Below are 21,090 nucleotides of genomic sequence, written 5' to 3'. Positions count from 1 at the left end.
GCGTCTTGGTCATCCTACAAATAATGTGGTCACTTCCATTGTTCGGAGTCATGAACTTCCGTGTTCTAGTTCAAATAATTCATCCTTAGTTTGTGATGCATGTCAGCATGCTAAGAGTCATCAACTACCTTATTCTACTTCGTCTCATGTCACTACTGTACCTCTCCAATTAATACATTCAGATGTTTGGGGTCCCGCTATTGCTTCATCGGGAGGGTACAAGTATTATGTTAGCTTTATTGATGACTACACGCGTTTTACCTGGATTTATTTGCTCAAACACAAGTCTGATGTTGAGCAAGTTTTCTACAACTTTCAGGCTCATGTCCAACGCCTTTTGGATTGTAAAATCAAGGCCGTTCAGTCCGAATGGAGTGGTGAATACCACAAACTCCATCGATATTTTCAGCACACGGGCATCTCTCACCATGTGTCCTGTCCACATACCTCTCAGCGGAACGGTATTGCCGAGCGCAAACACCGTCATTTGGTAGAGACTGGTCTAGCCCTGCTTGCGCACTCTTCTCTCCCACTTCGGTTTTGGGATGAGGCTTTTCTTACGGCATGTTACCTCATCAACCGTATGCCCACTCCAGTTCTCAAGAAGGACACCCCTTTGTTCCGTCTGTTCCATGTTCAGCCCAACTACTCCACCCTTCGGATTTTCGGGTGTGCTTGCTGGCCTAGCCTTCGCAAGTACAATGCTCACAAGCTTGAGTTCCGTTCCAAGATGTGTGTTTTCCTTGGCTATAGTCCTCTGCATAAGGGTTGTAAGTGTCTTGACCGTAGCACAGGTCAGATATACATCTCTCATGACGTTGTTTTTGATGAGACTGTGTTTCCTTACTCCAACACCGGCGTCTTAGTTGATCCTGCTTCCCTTGAATATGCCCTCACTTTTCCGTCCGATGAACCGGTTCCGGATGTTCATGTGCGTAAATATGACTTGTCCTATCTGTCACCTAACTTGTCCTCTGTAGGCGATGTTGCTTTCTGTTCTCCTCAGGTACCGGTTGCTGCTTCGCCGGCTCCTGATGTGCTCGACGCGCATGCTCCGGACATGCATGTCCCGCCATCCGATGTAGGCGCAGCGACTCCACCAGCTGGCGAGCCCGCAGTCGCGACTGGGTCGCCACCCTCGCCCGGTGCGTCACCCGGGCCGCCGCCCTCGCCTGTCGAGCCGGGGTCGCCACCCTAGCCCGGTGCGTCACCCGGGTCGCCACCTTTGCCTGGGCCGGCCCAGCCCACGGTCATCCCTCGGCCCGTGTCGCCTGTCGCTGAGGCCCCCTCAGCTGCGACACCTCTGGCCGAGCCCTCTTCGCCGTCGTCTCCTTCTACCGATGATGCAGTTCCGGGGCATGCTATGGTTACACGGCAACGTGATCATACGCGCAAAGAGAAGTCTTACACTGATGGCACGGTTCGGTATGATTCTCGTCGCCGTGCCTTCTTCGCCGCACCGGTTTCCCACCGTGATGCCTTGGGTGAACCTGCCTGGCGCGCCGCCATGTCTGAGGAGTTTGCTGCTCTCTATCACACTAATACCTGGGTGTTGGTGCCTCGGCCACCTGGTGTCAATATTGTGGGCTGCAAGTGGATTTTCAAAACCAAGCATCGTTCGGATGGGTCTGTTGATAAGCACAAGGCTCGTCTTGTTGCTCGCGGTTTCACTCAACAACACGGGATTGACAATGGAGATTAGTCCGGTGGTGAAGCCTGGCTTGGTTCTGTCTCTTGCTGTGTCTCGTGGTTGGAGCCTCCGACAGATTGATGTGAGCAATGCCTTTTTACATGGGTTTGAGGATGCCACTTATCCCTCTCATGTCTGCAAACTTCAGAGGTCTGTCTATGGTCTCAAACAGTCGCCCCGTGCTTGGTATGCTCGTTTGAGTCAGCGCCTTTCGCAGCTCGGTTTTGTTGCCTCCAGATCAGAAGCGTCTCTGTTCATCTTCTCCTAGGGCACTATTCAGATATACATGCTGGTGTACGTTGATGATATTGTGATTGCTGGCTTTACCCTCGCCGTGGTGGATCGTCTTGTGCAGTCATTGTCTGCTAGCTTTCCCATCAAAGATTTGGTCGTCTGGAGTACTTCCTTGGTTTGGAAGCGTCCTTTCATTCAGGGGGCATGACCTTGACGCAGAAAAAGTATGCATTGGATCTTCTTCATCGCGTCAACATGGAGAACTGCAAGGCCACTTCCACTCCGCTTGCTACATCCGAGAGTCTCTCACGTCATAGTGGTGCACTACTGGGTACTGATGACTCCTTCCGGTATCGCAGTGTGGTTGGAGCACTTCAGTTTTTGACCCTCACTCGTCTGATATCTCCTTTGCGGTGAACAAAGTGTGTCAGTTCTTGTCTCAGCCTATGGAGGATCATTGGGAGGCGGTTAAGCGTATTCTGAGATATGTCCAAGGTACGCTAGACATGGGACTACGGATTCGTAAGTCCAGATTTACTGGAGTGAGTAAATTCACCGATGCAGACTGGGCAGACTGTGTTGATGATAGGTGCTCCACTGGTGGATTTGCTATCTTTGTTGGACCCAATCTTGTATCTTGGAGCTCAAAGAAGCAACCCACAGTCTCGAGGTCAAGCACCGAGGCAGAGTATAAGGCATTGGCCAATGGCGCGGCTGAAGCCATTTGGATAGACTCAGTTCTCACAGAACTTGAAGTCCCACGGCAACGTACACCTATATTGTGATGTGATAACTTAGGGGCAACCTACCTGACGGCGAATCCAGTGTTTCATGCTCGGACTAAACACATTGAGATTGATTTCCATTTTGTGAGAGAACGAGTAGCTGCTTGTGAACTGGAAGTCTGGTTTATTTCTACAGATGATTAGTTAGCGGGTGTATTTACTAAACCCGCTACTAGACAGATGCTAGACCGCTTCAAAACCAATCTGAATCTTGTATGTAGTTCAGATTGAGGGGGCATGTAAAATATAGGGTCTAGTATATTGTACTTGTACACGTATTTGTATACGTAGGTAACTGTATTGTGATCATCTATATATTGAGACGTGAGGCTGGATGTCAACCACCCACGCAAAATCCTAAACCCTGTGTTTAACTATGGGCTTATCATTTGATTTCAAGATTCGTGTTCTACTTACGTAGTGATTTAATTTTCCGCATTCATGTTGAATAGTGACATGTACAAGTTGTACGAGCACTCGTGCTATGGTTATTGGGTTAGGGCCGGATGTTTTTCTCCTCCCGTTACAACGCACGAGCATTTTTCTATAATCTCACCCTATAATAATAATAATAATAATAATAATAATAATAATAATAATAATAATAATAATAATAATAATAATAATCTTTCTCTAATCTTTCCCTAATAATAAAGCACGGATTGACTCCATGGGTTCATCGTCACCGTGATTTTACGCTTTCAGTTTGAATTTAAAACATATTCGAGGTGGTACTAAATTTTGGTACTATTCATGTGGCCTGCCATGCACGACTTCCGTCCGAAGCGATGAAACTCGAACGAAGCCTACTTGATGGAAAGCCGCACGCAGCTTGGGCTGTGGCCCGACTAATCTAGCCAACATAAAGGGCCTGGCAAAAATATTGGATGCTACTTGGAATTAAACTCACGACCTCATCTTCGCCTAGCTATTGTCGGCACCAACTGAGTTGGCTCGGTGCTTTGCTAAGAAGAAAAGTTTGTTTCATGTATTATTAATCCCACCTCGCGTCCTTAAATCCAATCCTACTAATTTATATAGGACTTTCAATGTCCTGATTATCAAGGAGTTGTCTCGGAATCAATAAGCAAAGGCTGAGAAAAGGAAGCAAAGAAAGCAAGTCATACATGCATGCATGTTGGGCCTTGAAGGAGATTAACAGAAACAAGGAAGTGTAAATCCAGTCTCCGGCGGGCTAGCATGCAGATGGGGGACATGAAATGAGCGAAGGAAAGGGAACGGAACAAGCGAAGAAAGGCTGGGTTGGCTCCAATGGAGCTAGGACGGTGCGGCTGGGTGGCCTACGCGCGTCCGCTCGCTCGGCTCCAAGCGAGCACGGGCACGACGCTGGGACAGCGCCTTCTGCTCGATCCCGTCGAGCTGCTCGACCAGGATGGCGAAGAGTCAGCAGATGGGGGAGCGGAGGCGCTAGGCTCAGGGCGGCGTGCTCGATTTGTAGAGGACGCGACGACGACAGGGGTGAAAGAAGAAAAGAAGAACGGGGGAGAGGGAAAGAGGAAGGAGGAGAAGGCGGGGGTGACGCGTCGATCCGTAGCGCACCGATCTAAATGGCAGGGCGCTCGGGCGTGAGGGTCGGACAGGAGGTGCTCGGGCGCTGGCTGCGCTGCTCGGCTGTAGAGAAAGCTAGAGCAAGGAAGAAGCTCGCAGGACTATGTTCATTTTCTTTTTAAAGAATAGGGTAGAGCTTTGAAACGTGGCCTCACTACAATGACGAGGCGTACACGCGGCCGGCCGGCCATGACTACAACGAGGCGTATGGGGTCTCTAGCCAGCGGCTGTGGTTTACTCGAGACAATAGAGAAAATAGTTCTTTTTCTGTTCAAAGTGGAGGGAGAGAGAAAACATAGAAAAATAAATCTATTGCAGGGAGCTTGAAATTGAGGAACAGATGAGATGTATACGTGTGGTTCTGGTCTCTCAACGTGTGACTCTTTTTTAAAGAAAGAACCTATACGATGTCTACGTGAAATGCTTGTGTTTGGATCAAGTCCAAATTATGCAAAAAACACGAGAATGGAATATAACCTTGCAAACAACCAATCTTCTCTAAAAAAATTAACATAGCAAAAGACGGCTTGCATTCGAATATTTTAATAAAAATCTGTATAAAAAGTTCTCATTCAATGCACCACTACTCTTCCATCTGATGATAGTGCGAAGCTGAAGGAGGTGCCGTCGAAGTACATGAATGCGGCTTCATAATAAAAATTTAATTGTGGATGCCAAAAACCTTACCATCATCGACGAGAGGACGACGTTGCGAACATTAAAAGTGCCAACATGAATAATTAAAAGTGCCAACATGAATAAATGACTCACTAGAAAAGTGCGACGAATTTTTTTCTTAAAGCATGATATGCATTTCTTTTATACCTCGACATGTGATGGGTATTTGGTGGACACCTCAATTTTCTTCCCGATTGTAACGCACGATAACCAGCTTACGTACCGCATTAAGAAGTACCGACTATGCTTTTTTCCATACTTTTCTTGCAGTACTTCAGTAAAGCTACCCCACCCCGCGCCCTATCCAATGAATAAGGAGAAGGCCGGCCTATCAATGACCGAGCCAGTCTGATCTCCTTTATACTTACCTCAGAATAAATGACTCACTAGAAAAGTGCGACGAATTTTTTTCTTAAAGCATGATATGCATTTCTTTTATACCTCGACATGTGATGGGTATTTGGTGGACACCTCAATTTTCTTCCCGATTGTAACGCACGGGCATATGTGCTATCATGAATAAACAAAAATCTATATTTAAAAGAGACCGTAAAATTGGCGTTGACCCCTGGTGGCTAATGGTGTACAAATAAAGGGGGACTTGAATTGGGTTGAAGTTGGATTAAATCCGTCATGCAGCGGTGGTGGGCTAGCAAAAGCAAAATTCATAACAACGTAGAGGAGGTGATGCTTCTAAATTCATAACACTGCAATTCTTATTTTAGCAGTTTTTTATCATTAGTGGTATCCGGACCGTCGAGGACGTGAATGTTTGGGCTACACCTTCCAGGTTGCTATCATAGGATTGTGGCGATCTCAACATGGTTAAATTTTTACTCCAAATAAGGAGTTGTCGACCATTATCCAAAGACATATGGTGTATATACTGTAAACCGATGAGGCATTGTAGGAGACGAGGAGCGGCTCACAGTTTCCACAATCGACATGCCCGACCAGCTCGTCGCCACACTCATGAAACACATATGCATGGGTGATGGCATGCCAGGGTGTCCGCCAAAGCCCATGCCTCTACGAAGAAGCCTGACTCGTTGGACCCACTTGCATTAGTACGCTTAGGTTTTTTTAGGCTAAAACACACGCTTTATTACTCAAGAATGTTCTGAGGAATACATCTCAACTTTGGAGGTTGAAGCAGCCAAACATGGCGACCAATAGACAGACTAAGCGCGTATTTAGCGAGGCTATGTGCCTCAATATTTGTGATTCTACGTTCAAAAATAAAAGAACAAGATTGAAATTCAGACTCCATTTGCTTGATCTCCCGGATAATATGTGCATGTGTTCCTCCATTGCCTTCAGAAATATTGAAGACCACTTCCTTGCAGTCCGATGCGACCACCACTTTTGTTTGCATTAGATCAGATGCTAAAGCCAAAGCCTCCCTGCAAGCTAGGGCTGCAAGAGACGCTGGGTCAGAGACACCCTCAAAACATATAGCTGAAGCTCCCATGAACGAGCCATCAATGGCTCGACAGATGACACCGACTGATCCGCGTCTTGCTGATTTGGTTGTAGCCCCATCCACTTTGATCTTGCAGTGGCCCGGTGGCGGAGGAAGCCAGCGTTGAAACAACATTGGATATATACACGCGAGGTGGTACTGGGACCTGTTTGCACTGTTTCGGCTGAAAGAAGGCAGCCCACCTCGCCCCGAACTTGGCCCAGGAAGGAGGCCCACCTCGCCGCGGACCAGGCCCTAATAGGAGGCAAAAATGCGACGCGGCCCATTTGGGAGGCAAAAATAAAAGAACAAGATTGAAATTCAGACTCCATTTGCTTGATCTCCCGGATAATATGTGCATGTGTTCCTCCATTGCCTTCAGAAATATTGAAGACCACTTCCTTGCAGTCCGATGCGACCACCACTTTTGTTTGCATTAGATCAGATGCTAAAGCCAAAGCCTCCCTGCAAGCTAGGGCTGCAAGAGACGCTGGGTCAGAGACACCCTCAAAACATATAGCTGAAGCTCCCATGAACGAGCCATCAATGGCTCGACAGATGACACCGACTGATCCGCGTCTTGCTGATTTGGTTGTAGCCCCATCCACTTTGATCTTGCAGTGGCCCGGTGGCGGAGGAAGCCAGCATTGAAACAACGTTGGATATATACACGCGAGGTGGTACTGGGACCTGTTTGCACTGTTTCGGCTGAAAGAAGGCAGCCCACCTCGCCCCGAACTTGGCCCAGGAAGGAGGCCCACCTCGCCGCGGACCAGGCCCTAATAGGAGGCAAAAATGCGACGCGGCCCATTTGGGAGGCAAAAATAATATCTCTGAGTAATAGGGATCGAACTCCCAACCTCACCACCAAACACAAAGGCACTACCACCAGAACTAGCTCATGTTAGTCTGCACACATATGAATTCGTCTATTGATTAATAGGACCACCTCGCTTCATCACACTCTATTGCATCAACTTATATACCTCCGACGCGAATTCAGTAAGTCGTGCGAAGAAGTGGGTTGAACGGGAAGGAATTAAGCAAAGAGAGAGAACCGATACTCAATAAAGAAAGGAAAGAACCTAAAAAGGTTGGCGCCTATTCGAGAGAACTGAAAAGATGCGGCTTTGCATGAAAGGTTGAGGGTGAGGTGCCCATTAATAAAGGAAGGACAAATGTGCGTATGGAAATGAACGAATTTAATTCCGTGAATTTGTGCATAAGAAAGATCGTGTCCCCAATAAAGGAAGAATGTGCATGCGTATAGAAACAAAGGAATTTAAACTCATAAATTCCCATCTCCCGAACCCGCACGACCCTGATGCTCTGGCGATTTTGCGCGCCCCCACATCTTGGGTGCTGGGCGATGGCTCGAGATGTCGTTTCTGGTCGGATCACTGGCTGGAGCCCGAGAGCATGCACCACCTCCTTGTCGGCTGCTCTTTCTCGATGCAGCTCTCGCATGAGCTCCTCGCTTGGTGTCGTTGCACATCTAGGCCTCCGCAGCTCAACGGCTGGTTCCAGGATTGTTGCATGACCTCCTGCGTTGCAGCGCCATCTCCGTCCCGCAAAGGCCTCTCCTCGTTGCTACTTATTGGTGCCCGACTTCTTTGGAAGCACCGGAACAACATCATGTTCAAAGACGAGGCACCCTCTCTTGAGTGCCTCCTCAACCTCATTATCGGCGAGGCCCGCCTATACCGTATTTGTTGACCATCATTGTTGTAAAGTCGGATGCCCCTATTGCAACAAACTTCTCCTTCGGAGTCGACTACAGCTTACGCCTAGCGACAACCGTGTCGTAGGTACAATTGCATATAATTTAGTTGTAACAACAAAAGTTTTGATGATATGTCAATTTTCTCTCCCTTTGCAACGCACAGGCATATGTGCTAGTGTGTGTGTGTGTGTGTGTGTGTATATATATATATATATATATATATATATATATATATAGGACGGCTGTTTGGGACACCTAGGTGCCCAGGCTCCTTACTTCTCTATCTTCGGATTACTTTAAGATGTGTGCCATTGTGTTGGGTATAGACACTAACGGGTATACCCGTTTGCAGTATTAAAGGCGGAGAGTTATTGCAATTTACTAATTAATTTCAATTAAATGCATGTTAATTAGCGGCCACTTACTCTAATTTGGATGGAGGTATTAATTAGCATGCACACACCAAATACTTGCTTAGAAAACAAGAAACTGCCTAATTTATTCATGAATGTACGTGTGAAACAAGAAAAAATTTCTGTAGTAATTAATGCATAGAAGGAAATTATTAAAAATTGCCTAATGTTTTTTGTGCATAATAGTAGTATTACTAACATGCCTTTTAAACAGATTTAGGTGTGCGTATAGTGGATATTGTGATTTTCTGCCTCCGCTATGGTATAAGAAAAAACTTGTTTCTCCTTGTACTCTACCTAGTTGTTTTTAGGGTATATACCTAGAAATTATGTGAGGATAATATGTATTTTTTGGTATCATTCATCAGTATCATCACATTTGATACATGTCTATCGTGGTATGTTGTATAGGTATTCATTTATATGAACATAGCATATCATTTGTCGAGGTATTTAGTTTACGTATTTGTATCCACTTATAAAATGGTAATGACATTTATGAGTATGTACCAATAAATTTCACGTCGAGGTATTCACACAAAAATGTTGAGATGCACTGTTATTTTAAAAAAACTTAAGTATCCACTTACAAATATATCGAACTACGTATGTAGGTTTCTAATACATAGAATAAATTATAGGGTATATACGTGCATGCAAATTATTTGGAATAAATTATAGGGTATATATATCTGCATGTATCTAATACCTAGAATAAATCATAGGATATATACGTGCATGCAAATTATTTGGAATAAATTGTAGGGTATATAAAAATACCTTCAATGAATCGTAGGGTATGTACATTTGTAGGTATATGTTCCAATATGTAGAATAAATCATGCAGGAATCATCTACAATTAATGATCGTGGAGGATACAAGTGCATGCACATAGAAAAGGAAAGCAAATTATTTGGAAGGGTAGTAGTGATTATTTCTAAGCAGGAAAATGCATTAGCGGGTTGGACCCGAACAAGGTGCCCAGGCACCTAGGTGCCCCAAACATTTTACCTATATATATATATATATATATATATATATATATATATATATATATATATATATATATATATATATATATATAATAATCTCTCCCTAATAATAAAGCACGGATTGACTTTGTCGGGTTCACCGCCACAATACGTTTCTTTTCATGATTTTACGCTTTCAGTTTAAATTTAAAACATATATGCAAGGTGGTACTAAATTTTGTTTTTTTCCTTCGTCGTTAGCCTATGTGAACCTTCGTGCATCGTTCGTGGATACTGGGCGATGAGCAGAATATAAGTGGGCCTTCCAATCGAATTTTTATTCTTCTCCGTGAGTAGTTGGGCCCTCCAGCACACATGCAAAACTAACGAGTTGAAAAAAGTGTGGCCGACAGAGTCGAATCCCACGGCCTCCAATATGCAAATTATTGATTGTGCGTGAGATCGAACTCAAGGCCTCACCTATTGTTTGAGATGGTCAACCAACTAGGCTAATGTAGACTGTTGAATAGTACCACCTCGCTACCTTGGAGTTATTCCTACACGTTTATATACTTTGCAAATTACATGAAATATCAGCAAGTCGAGAACAAACAAAGAGGCTGGTTACATGAGAAATAAACAAGGAAAGAGAGGCTAATTAACACGAGAGGAAAAAGAAAGAAAGAGAGGCGACGTGGACAGAAATAAGGAAGGAAAGAGAGAGGCTATACCAGGTGCATATCAATTAAGAGGGAAAGAGGCTAATCTTCTATATACTAGGTGTAGTAAATAAAAGAAGGAAAGAGGCTAATTCCATGAGAAAGAGAAAAGAAGGAAGAGAGGCGAAGTGGGTGTAAATAAAAGAAGGAAAGGTAGGCTAATTCCATGAGAGAGAGAAAAGAAGGAAAGAGAGGCGAAATTCACTATCGAAATTCTCCATGTGATCTCTCCTTTATTTATTTATTTATTTACTGCCATTAGATGAAAAATAATCAGGACCCCACTGCAAATCTAACAAAATTGTCCATCAGATATTTCTTTTTGGAAAATGATCTCTCCTTTAGTCATTAGATTTTTTTTTGAGAAATTATACAGTTATTAGATGAAAAATTCCATGAAAAATACATTAGGGGGTCCTCCCCCACTGTCCTACATGCATAATTCCACGTTAAATAAAAAGGCATCTCCTCCTAAAAGTCCTTCGTTCAGCCTTTCCTGCTCCACCGAGGTAGGGAAGAATCCGTCCTGAACTTATTCACACTTGCTAGATTTCTTTCAGATGCTTCATGAAACGTCTAAAACCTGAACTTATTCATAAACTTATATTTAATGTTAGACCCCATTATCCCTAAATTTGATGTTAACTATTTAGCGGGACAGTTCCTTGACCAGACCAATTGTGGATCATATGAACCGGTGTTTTCTCCGTTGCAAAGCACATGCGTCGTGCTAGGGAGCATGGGTGTGGTGATGGTGCATGCACCAAGTGTAGTTGAGAAAATAACTCACCATCATTACAAGTCCGCAAAATTACAAGTCGGCACAGGAAGGGGCTCTCGAAGCAGCATGCTCGAGTATGATGATCAAGCTCTTCACCTTGGGATTGATCATGTTCGTTATGAATATGCGCACAACAAGACCACCATCAACAATGATGGCGAAGGGAAGAAGTGGTAATGCAGATGGGTCGGTAGGGACGTGTAAGGATTTGTTTCTCCCGTTGCAACACACGGGCATTTTTGCAAGGTGGTACTAATTCAGGTGTTTTTTGGTTCACCGTATTGGGCTGTCGCAAAAAGATTCGTTTTTTGTCTTAGCGGTAGTGGGCTGCCCAGCAGCAGGGCGTGCGTGTGTTGACTCATGTGGACGAAGCCGCATATTCTTCCTTCAATTAATAATCCCACATTGGCTTTTTACATCTAAGATCATCGGTTTATATATGTATGCCCTGGTGATTCACCAAGCGACCATGAAAATTAACAAGCAGAGGTGCTGAGGAAAAAAAGCAGGGCGCGAAGGACAAATAGAGAACTACGCCCGATGAGGGGATGATTGCGGCCGCAGAAAATAATAAGCAGAGGTGCACAGGGTGATGCTGCCAAAACTAGGCGGCTCGCAAGGGAAGGGAAAGAGAATTAACTAGCAGGGGTACCCTGAATCACGGCCGGCCGTACAGACTGCGTTGAAGGCCCAAGCTGCCACCCCAGGTAGCAGAGAGCGTCGCCAACGATGCCCAGGCATGCGGCGGGGAACCCACGCGCACATGTGGAGGTTGGTGCTCGAGGGCGTCGCCGACGATGCTGCCCAGGCCGATGCGGCGGTTACGCGAAGGCGAGGCGGTCGGCCGCGAGCTCGACCTGCCGGACGACGTCGGAGTCGGAGATGTTGGCGAGGATGGCGCCAGATGACTCACCGGCTCCTCCGCTGACGGGTTCCACGCAGGCCTGGAGGCGGGGCTGGGGCTTCCCTAGCAGGTCGGACTGTGCTGGAGCAGGGACATGCGTCGCCTCCCTCCGCTTTTGCAGATCAACACAAATAAGAGAGCTAAGGAGGAGAGAGGGCCATCGTCGCAGTCGTTGGCTCTTGTCGGGAGTCTCTGGCTTTTTGAGCAGAACATTGCTTTCATGGCCGGACTCCTACTAGCTATTGTGGGAGGCTGGTTGTTGCTTCTCCATAGGGGAATTAACAAGCAGATGTGGATGGGAGACATCAGGATGCGAGAGAAGCGAGGCATACACGTGATGGTGTGTGTACGTGGCGCCGCTCGATTGTGTTAGGGGTAGTACGTGGCGCCGCTCAACCTCTGATTTATTAATGAATGATCGGTGTGTGTTTACTGGCTGGCGGAGGCTTTTACTCACAAGAAACATAAGGAAGTTTTTTTTACTAACAACATAAGGAAGTATTTTATTAACAAATGGGAACGGGAAGATGTGTGTGTATCTGTTTTAGACAATGAGCCTATCTGTTGTGTATGTGAAATGTTTATGTTTGGGTCAGTACAAAAAAAGAATATAATTTTGTAAACCAAACAACCAACATTCTTCAATAAAATCAACAATGTAAAACCCCACTTTTGTTCGAATATAATAAAATTTATAGAAACAATTCCACTTCGATCTACAACTACTCTTTGATTCCGATGATAGTGCGAAGCTGAATGAGACTTCGTTGAAGGACGTGAATGCATGCAAAGGTTTAAGTGAAACTTTTTTCAAAACACAATATAGATGTCGAGCACACAAACACGTACATACACTCTGCCCTATGTACGTACACATATATCATACCCTTATAAGTACCGAGAGACTACACCGACGGGTTTTGAAATTGAAGTCATCACAAGCGCCTCACTATCGACGAGAACGTCATTTTCAACTGAAAATATTTTTCCTTAATGAGACACCAAAGTGTCAGCCGTCGGGTTTAATCCCTGTTTGCATTGGGGTACCACTGCCCTATTAATCATCCAATCAGATGTTGGTTGTCATGATTAAGGCGAAACTACCGATTGAAGTAACCTTCCTTATTTATTCAGTAGCCATGCATCCATGCCCTGTAGTAATGGACAATAAAGGATGATTTGTGTTTCTTCTATTCCTCAGCATGCGCTTCCCTACCCCATCGTGCTGCACTGATGGATGTTTTGGCAGACATCTCAATTTTCTCTTCTGTTGCAACGCACGGCCATATGTGCTATCTATCCCTAATAATAAAGCACGGATTGACTCCATGGGTTCACCGTCACAATACGCTTCTTCCCGTGAATTTACACTTTCAGGTTGAATTTAAAACTTATATGCGGGGTGGTACTAAAAAACCGTTTCGTTCGCTGGTGACAATTGTTTCCGAGCGTAGTCGATGTTGGGCTGAAGCCAGGCGAGTCTGCTCGGTCAGACGGGCCAACTCTGGCCCATAGCTCGTCCGCCCCACACAAGCCATTTGGGCACGAACGGCAAAACTTCACGTAGAGTCGCTACCAAATTACATAATCCCACCTCGCTTTTTTATAGCAAAATCTACCAGTTTTTATATGTCCACGAGTTGCCTCATAGCAGTAGAGAGGGACACAGATCTCAGCCAGAGAGACGCGAGAGAGGGAGATGACCATCACGCCGAGTGGCCAGCGAGGGAGCTCTCCGGAGCAGAGGTGGATGAGCTGGTCATTGACGAGTGGAGGAAGGCAATGGAGGCGTCAGAGTTGGAGGCGCTGCGAGCTGGTCAGAGATGAAGGAAATATGCCCTAAAGGCAATAATAAAGTTATTACTTATTTCCTTATTTCATGATAAATGTTTATTATTCATGCTATAATTGTATTAACCGGAAACATAATACATGTGTGAATACATAGACAAACATAGTGTCACTAGTCTCTCCCTAATAATAAAGCACGGATTGACTTTATCGGGTTCACCGTCACAATAGGCTTCTTCCCATGAATTTACGTTTTCAGTTTTTTTCGCCTATATTATTGTCTACATCCGAGGTGATACTATTGCTTCTTACCATCGAAATTCCGTCCGCTCAGATCGAACACAAGCGACCTACAGCATATTGGGCTTCAACGTGTTCGGCCCAACAAACAAATCGAACGAAGAGACCGATTAGAAGACGAATCAGAGGCCCAAAACAAGACAGATCCGAACACGTCCTCCGCTCCTAAGTCGGTCAACACGCACGTTCTTCTCTCATCTCCCACCCCGCAGAAAAATCCAACCTCCACGGATCCATCGCCGCCACCATACCAAGATCCGGCGAGAGAGCGATCGTCCCGGACGTGGGCGACCATCTGGAACATGGAGCTGCCATGAAAACGCTCGGTGTCATGGAGCGCGAGGTCAAGGTCCGCTACCTCGGCCACGAGCCCACGATCTCAACTTGAGCTTGTCGAGGCGGATGTTTTGCGAGTTGCTGGTGCGCCGTGTGCAGCCCCAGCGCCAACAATAGCCCGATTATCCCAGCAGCCGAGGTAGCCAACCGGCTTGGCCTTTGCCCTCGCTGCGCCGCCGTCGAAGTGCGCGGCCGCGGTGGAGTAGCTCTACAGGGCGGCTGCACGGAGGCCGGCAGAAGCTTGTGAAGAGCCATGACTGTGATCGATAGCAGCAATCGCGATTTTGAATTCTTCTTTTGTTTCCCTTTGAGTTGATGGGGGCTAGATGTACTTCACACAAGGCTTCAACAAGGAAGAGCGGAAGACCACTAATACTTTTTAGTATTGGATGATGTAGTGTACTATCTATCTATCCATTCAAGAAAATTGATGGCGATGGAATCCGCGTGTGTGCGTGTGTGGCTGTGCCTCTGGTCGCTCGATGGTTTTTCGGGTTCCGTAAAGTAAGAAACTGTTGGTCCTATTCTGAATTCTAATAATGTTGATCACCAGGGAGAGGGAGATCAGAGGACGGATGGAAGGGATGGCGACAATGTTATATTCGAAAGGGAATAACGCTGGAATACCTTGCTATTGCTACCTGTCAGAGTGCATAATTATGAAGTAAATTACTCGGCACTGCTTAGTTGCCAAACTTGACAGCTGCTAAGACCTTCTGTCGACAAGATACACAAACATACAATTCCATGGTAAGTTAACGTCTTCTGATGGATTTTGTTTGCCTTTCTTGACAAGAAAACTATAACTATTTGCTTATAGTTTATCAAAGGTAATCTGCCAGCCACACGAGAAGTAGGTTCATTGATTTCATGTGGACTAACTTACTAGATGATTTTATTCATTTCTTATAGCTTCACTCAAATAATTCTCCCTATATTTTTGGGTAATTCATTTCATCCAATAGTTGATAGTTGCTTCATTATTAGAAAAATTGATCAAACCAGGAAAAGAGATCTTATGATAGTTTTTTCGTTATTACAAAACAATTATCAGAGAGAAAATAAATCTTATCTGATAGTTTGATCTTTTCCCCATTATCTGAGAAAAGTTCTCCCTAGATTGCGAATGCAATCGTGGCATGAGATTGTTAAGAGTGAAGACATGCATATGGGTACTTTCCACTGGCACATCACTCTGTAATGAAAAGAATAGCATCATATTTTATTTACCCAACTATTGTTCTCCAAAACTAATCATATTATTTGCTTTCTACAGGTACTATGTAGAGTATTCAAAGAGGTCATCTTCATGAAGCTAGTAGAGGATAGACATTAATTAGGAAAAATGAGAGATGAGGTGAGTTTTTGTTGTTCACCATCTAATTCAAGCATCACACAAATTAAGCATTACTATTCAAAGGATGCAGAGTTAACCCGTTCATCCTTTCTAGAGGAATTAATAAGTTAAAATTTGTGTCCCATTGCAACGCACGGGCTCTTTTGCTAGTCTCTCCCTAATATATATATATATATATATATATATATATATATATAAATATAATAATTATATTATATTATAATAATAATAATAATAATAATAATAATATTAATAATAATAAAGCACGGATTGACTTTGTCGGGTTCACCGTCACAATACGCTTTCTTCTCATGTCGTAATACGCTTTTACAATTCGTGTAGACAAAATCAAAATCCAAGGTGGTACTATTCCCCGAGAGCTCTAACAGTCGAGCTTTGGATGAAACCTTGTGTAGGTAATCGGGCCGGCCCAGTCGAGCTTTGGCTGAAACCTAGCGTACGTAATCGGGCCGGCCCATAACCAGGAAACAAGAACGTAAAAATAGCACGAAAAACAAAACCACACATGATGGGTTCGATCTCGCAACCTCACGCTAGGTAGCAGGGACGCCAACCACATGAGCTAGCTGTTGATTATGCTCAAATTGTAGCGCCCCAGTTAAAGTAGTTTAGCGACAGGTCTATTTATTTTTCTTAAATATTTTCAACAATTCTTGGAAACAAGTGTGGACGATTTTCCTTAAAATATTTGAATATGAATACGTTTTTAAAATCGTCAATAAATATCGAAAATTCGAACAAAATTTCGAAACCTGAACAAATAGAGTTCTGGTTCGATGGCCGGAGGGGGTGGGTGTAGGTGCTCTGGTGGTGCCTGTTATATACGGATTGACTTTGTCGGGTTCACCGTCGCGTCCTTTTTGCATAAAAGTCCCTGTAGTTTTTAGGAATCAACCCACACTCAAATAAATAACGTTTGTGTGTTGTGTCCAGTTTTTTTTTGTTCCGTCTGTTCATCTTGGTCTTTCTCGGTATGTTAAACTCCCCTCTCAACGTGGACTCTTAGTTGTAGTCCAACTCTTCATCCCACGTCTCCTCTAATTTCTCTCATAAATATCGGTTTAATACACATCTTCAAGGCACGGATCGCCGGCTGCAATAGCGACCGGCTCCCCATCTACGAGACCGGCCTTGACGACGTCGCCAAGCAGTGCCGCGGCCGCGGCCGCAACCTCTTCTTCAGCACCGACGTCGGCGAGGCGGACTTCGTCTCCGTCTCCGCCAACACCCCCCACCAAGAGTCGCGGCCTCGGCACCGGCAAGGCCGCGCGCCGATCCTGACCTACTAGGTGAGCGCACGCATGATCGTCGACATATCCCACTCCAACAAGATCATGGTCGAGAAGTTCACCGTGCCCGTCACCGTCAAGACCGCCAAAGCCATCGAGAAGATCCTCACCCACAATGGCCATGGCGTCCTGAACCAAATCCTGTCCAATCGGGAGGTTCCTCGCTGAGGGCACCGCCGTGAAGGTCCTCAAGGATGTCTACGTGAAGGTCCTCAAGGACGTCCATGGAGGCAGGCCGCAGGTCATCGGCATCAACGACTGCAAGAGCCGCTTCATCTACCGCGTCGTCTCCTCTATGTTCAACACCGTCGCCGTGAAGAAGGTGGCCATGCTAGGTTCGCCTTCAAGAAGGATACCGGTGACACCCGCGAGACACCGGTCATCGACATGTGCCTAGGTCTGCTTGGCGACAAGGCCGTCGTTAGCATCTACGACCCGCAGGTGAGGCGTGACCTCGCCATGAACAAGTTTGACTGGGACCACGCGCACCCTCGCCACCTGCAGCCGGTGGGCCGTGGGCGAGCCCGCCGGGCAGCCCGTCACCGTCACGTCGGACGCGTACGAGGCCGTCTGCGATGCGCACGCCGTCTGCGATGCGCACGCCGTCTGCATCCTGACCGAGTGGGATGAGTTCAGGAGCCTCGACTGCTGGCGCATGTACAACGTGATGCAGAAGCCGGCTTTCGTCTTCGCCGTCGCAGGATTCATCATCTATGCAATTGGCAAGCCGCTTGACCAAGCCCAGTGGCTCAAGGTCATGCCAGCCGTCGCCTGAGGCGATGCACACTGATAGCCGCGCGTCGACGAGCGTTCTTCTTACTAATTAATAACAACAAAAAGCATCGATGAATTTTAAGAGAAGTCTTATGTTATAAAAACCGAAAATCTCATAGATAGGAGGACTTATCTGTAGAACTTTTCTGTTTCCCCCGTCAAGCAGACAAGACAGAAGCATCCAAAGGAGTTATTAGTACGGAGGAGAGGGCCTAAGCAAAAGCAGGGGGCAGATCAACGAGGTAGTACTTGCACTAATATGTTTCATGCGAGCTTAGTGCATTCTTATTCTATTAGTTAAATTTTAGATTTGTACAGCTATGTTTCATGAGAGAGGACATACTTTTACTTCCTATTCTCTGCTGGATTAGTTCCAAATTACAAGGATACAAGTGTTCAAAAGTTAACTAAGTGAAACACTGAACATGTTAGTTGATGACCTCCGACTAGCAGTTATGTTCTTCTCTCTTCGGGTTGTGTGACATGGATTACTGAATTTTAAAGAATATATATGTTTTAGCATTTTTTATGATGTTTTGTTCAAGCAAAGAAGAAACGTAACTAGGCTAGAATTTTTGGAAGACAATATCCGTATAATATGTCTTGCTGTAAATTAATTACTGTATTTATGGCTTTTCATTGTGAGAGTTAGATGACCTGAAACTGTTAAATGAGATGCGTTTAATTTCACCCCACAAAAAAAGATGCGTTTAATTTCAGTTATCAATCTCTAAAGTTGGATCCCTTGACCAGTCTGCGATTTTGTATATGTTGTGCCACATATCTTATTAAAGATTTACCGTCTTCAGTTCATTAAATCAGTTTTTCTTCTCTCCCACGGATGCTTCATGTCATAAGTAGTTTGCGAGTCATTTTAGTATTCTTGCAGATCTCTGCAATAATGTAGCTGCAACTGGTCGAACATATACTCCTACTAATTTGTTAGCTGCTCTCAAGTAAGGCACTTCTTGAGTTAATCGTTGACGGTCGATATTAAGCATTCAACATTCTAATTATCATTTCGGCAGCTCTATGCACTTCCTAAATTAGTGGTCGGCGATCAATATTAAGCAATCTACATTCTAATTGAGCCATATAATGTACTATATTTCTTTATCCTGATGCCACCAAGTAATCTGCTATGCAGCTTCTCTATCATGGTTTCTTTGAAAATGACTAGCCATAAAAAATAATACAATGTTCATGTTTTCATTTTTCATATAGGACGTCAATCTCTTTGGAGATCACATGACCTATTTGGAGCACAGTTTCATGTCCCTTCAACGCATTCTTGCATCTAAATTATTGGGTTGGCATGAAGTGCGTACATACTAAAAGAATAAGTTACTTTCTTTTAATGTCAGATTTTCTCGAGCTTTATTAATCCTGACTATGATAAATATAAATTCACTCAGTACAAAAATAATAGTCATGAAAAATTCTAGCTCATGCAGTTGCGTGGATTGATGACTAGCTCAACTGCTCTATTGCCACCGCTTGTAACCATGCCATTGGCCTCCCCCGGCTCCTCCTTATCAACTGTGATCTCTGATTTTCAGGTAAAGTCCTCCCATGGTAGCCTCCCATAAAAGCACTTAACCCTATCACGTAGCCGGTTATGCATCCCATCAATTTCTTCCGTTGCAACGCACGGGCAATTTTCCTATCTCTCCCTAATTTTTTAATTTTTTTAATAATAAAGCACGGATCGACTTCGTCGGGTTCACCGTCACAATACGCTTCTTCCCATGATTTTACGCTTTCAGTTTAAATTTAAAACATATTCGAGATGGTACTAAAGCATTACTAATAAAGAGGTTATTGGTTTTCGTCTGTATAAGTCGCTAAGTTTCTTCCGTCCGGCCCGCTCGACTGGGCCGTGTTGATCGTTCCCTGTCAACCGCCAACACTTCCCCTACTACGCCAGAGAGCTTTTCCGCGCGGGCCGTGCAGGCAACTCCTCCTCCTCTCCCTCCGCCTCCCTTGCGTCGCTCGCCGGGCCCGAGGACGACGACGAGCCCTTCTGGGAGGAGGAGGAGGAGGAGGGCACCGTCGAGCTCGTGCAGCTCGGCGCCAACCACGGCAAGAACATCCTCAGCTTGCAAGGGTTGTGTTTGACTGGGTAGAGCAAGGACCACGCCGGCGGGCCGCTCAACAACATGGGGGGCTCCTACAAGTTCATGGTGAAGCACGTACAACTCTGGAAGGTGCCCTTCCACGGCACATCACCAAGATGGTCTGATTCCGATTATACAGCACTGCGATACTACCTCTACTGAACACACGTGTAACTACAGTTGAAGGATCACAAATATATGGTCCAGCAATGCACGGTAAATCTGTATCCAGGCGGATTCAGTCCATCTCTTCACCATCGTGATCCACACCTACGACCTGGCTTGGTTGTGGTGCTAATTCAGCAATGCAAGTCCGATCCCTTCGACTCTCAGGTGTCTTATTCCACTACTTCATGATGATGCGTGGGTGCGTACTTGGATGGTTATACTATGTGATTAAATTGATTTTTCAGGATCCCCGACTCCCCATGCATACATTGTTCACCATACAAAGCTAAAATACAACACTTTCAGATGTTGTGCAGACTGTACAACACAAGCATGGCAACAAGTGTATTAAGAACAGAGAAATCATTGCAAATTACCTGCTTGATTTTTTTGGATTCCAGCGTGACGGTGTGGCCGTCTGACTGGAATTGAAAATGTTGGTGTTGTTCTGAATTCTGATAATGTTGATTAGCAGGGAGAGGGTTCAGAGTAGGGATGGCGGGGGCGTTTGAGTTGTACTGGCAGTCCGCCATCGGCAGGGCCGTCATGGAGACGCTGGACGAGATGGTTCTTAGCCCCGATCATGCCATCAGCGTCCAAGTATAGTTCGATGAGGTCTGACTGGCGTTTTGCTTGTCTGCGAATCAATCGGCAGGGCCTATAATATCAGCAAATTGTGTGTCGTTGGTTGTTTATCCATCCTGGTCTTCTTGTTTCTTTCAGCTCATGAGCACTGGACAACCAGCTCAAGAGCAAGGCATTCTTCAAGGTACCAACCATAATGCCACGTCTCTTTTTTGTTCCACACATTCATCACTACACTGTACATATTCCAAGGGAATAATGCTGAAATAACGTGTTGTTGCGACATGTAGTGTAACGGTACTAATGCAGATGAATTTTTTTAGGGGAAGATGCAGATGACTTGTATGCTTGATTATGGTTGGCTTGTGTGCTTAATTATGAAGTTAATTACTCGGCAGCGCATTTATTTTCCAAGCCGCCAC

At 45.1% G+C, this 21,090-nt stretch overlaps 1 pseudogene; it reads left to right on the top strand.

Annotated features, from left to right (window-relative positions):
* Positions 1-15,709: 15,709 nt before the first annotated feature.
* On the top strand, positions 15,710-17,799 carry LOC123097014 (UDP-glucose 6-dehydrogenase 1-like; annotated as a pseudogene).
* Positions 17,800-21,090: the final 3,291 nt, after the last annotated feature.

This window comes from Triticum aestivum, chromosome 4D (genome assembly GCF_018294505.1).
Source record: "Triticum aestivum cultivar Chinese Spring chromosome 4D, IWGSC CS RefSeq v2.1, whole genome shotgun sequence".
Lineage (NCBI taxonomy): Eukaryota > Viridiplantae > Streptophyta > Magnoliopsida > Poales > Poaceae > Triticum > Triticum aestivum.
Note: the sequence above shows the minus strand (reverse complement) of the source record. Positions and strands in the feature narration are given on the sequence as shown.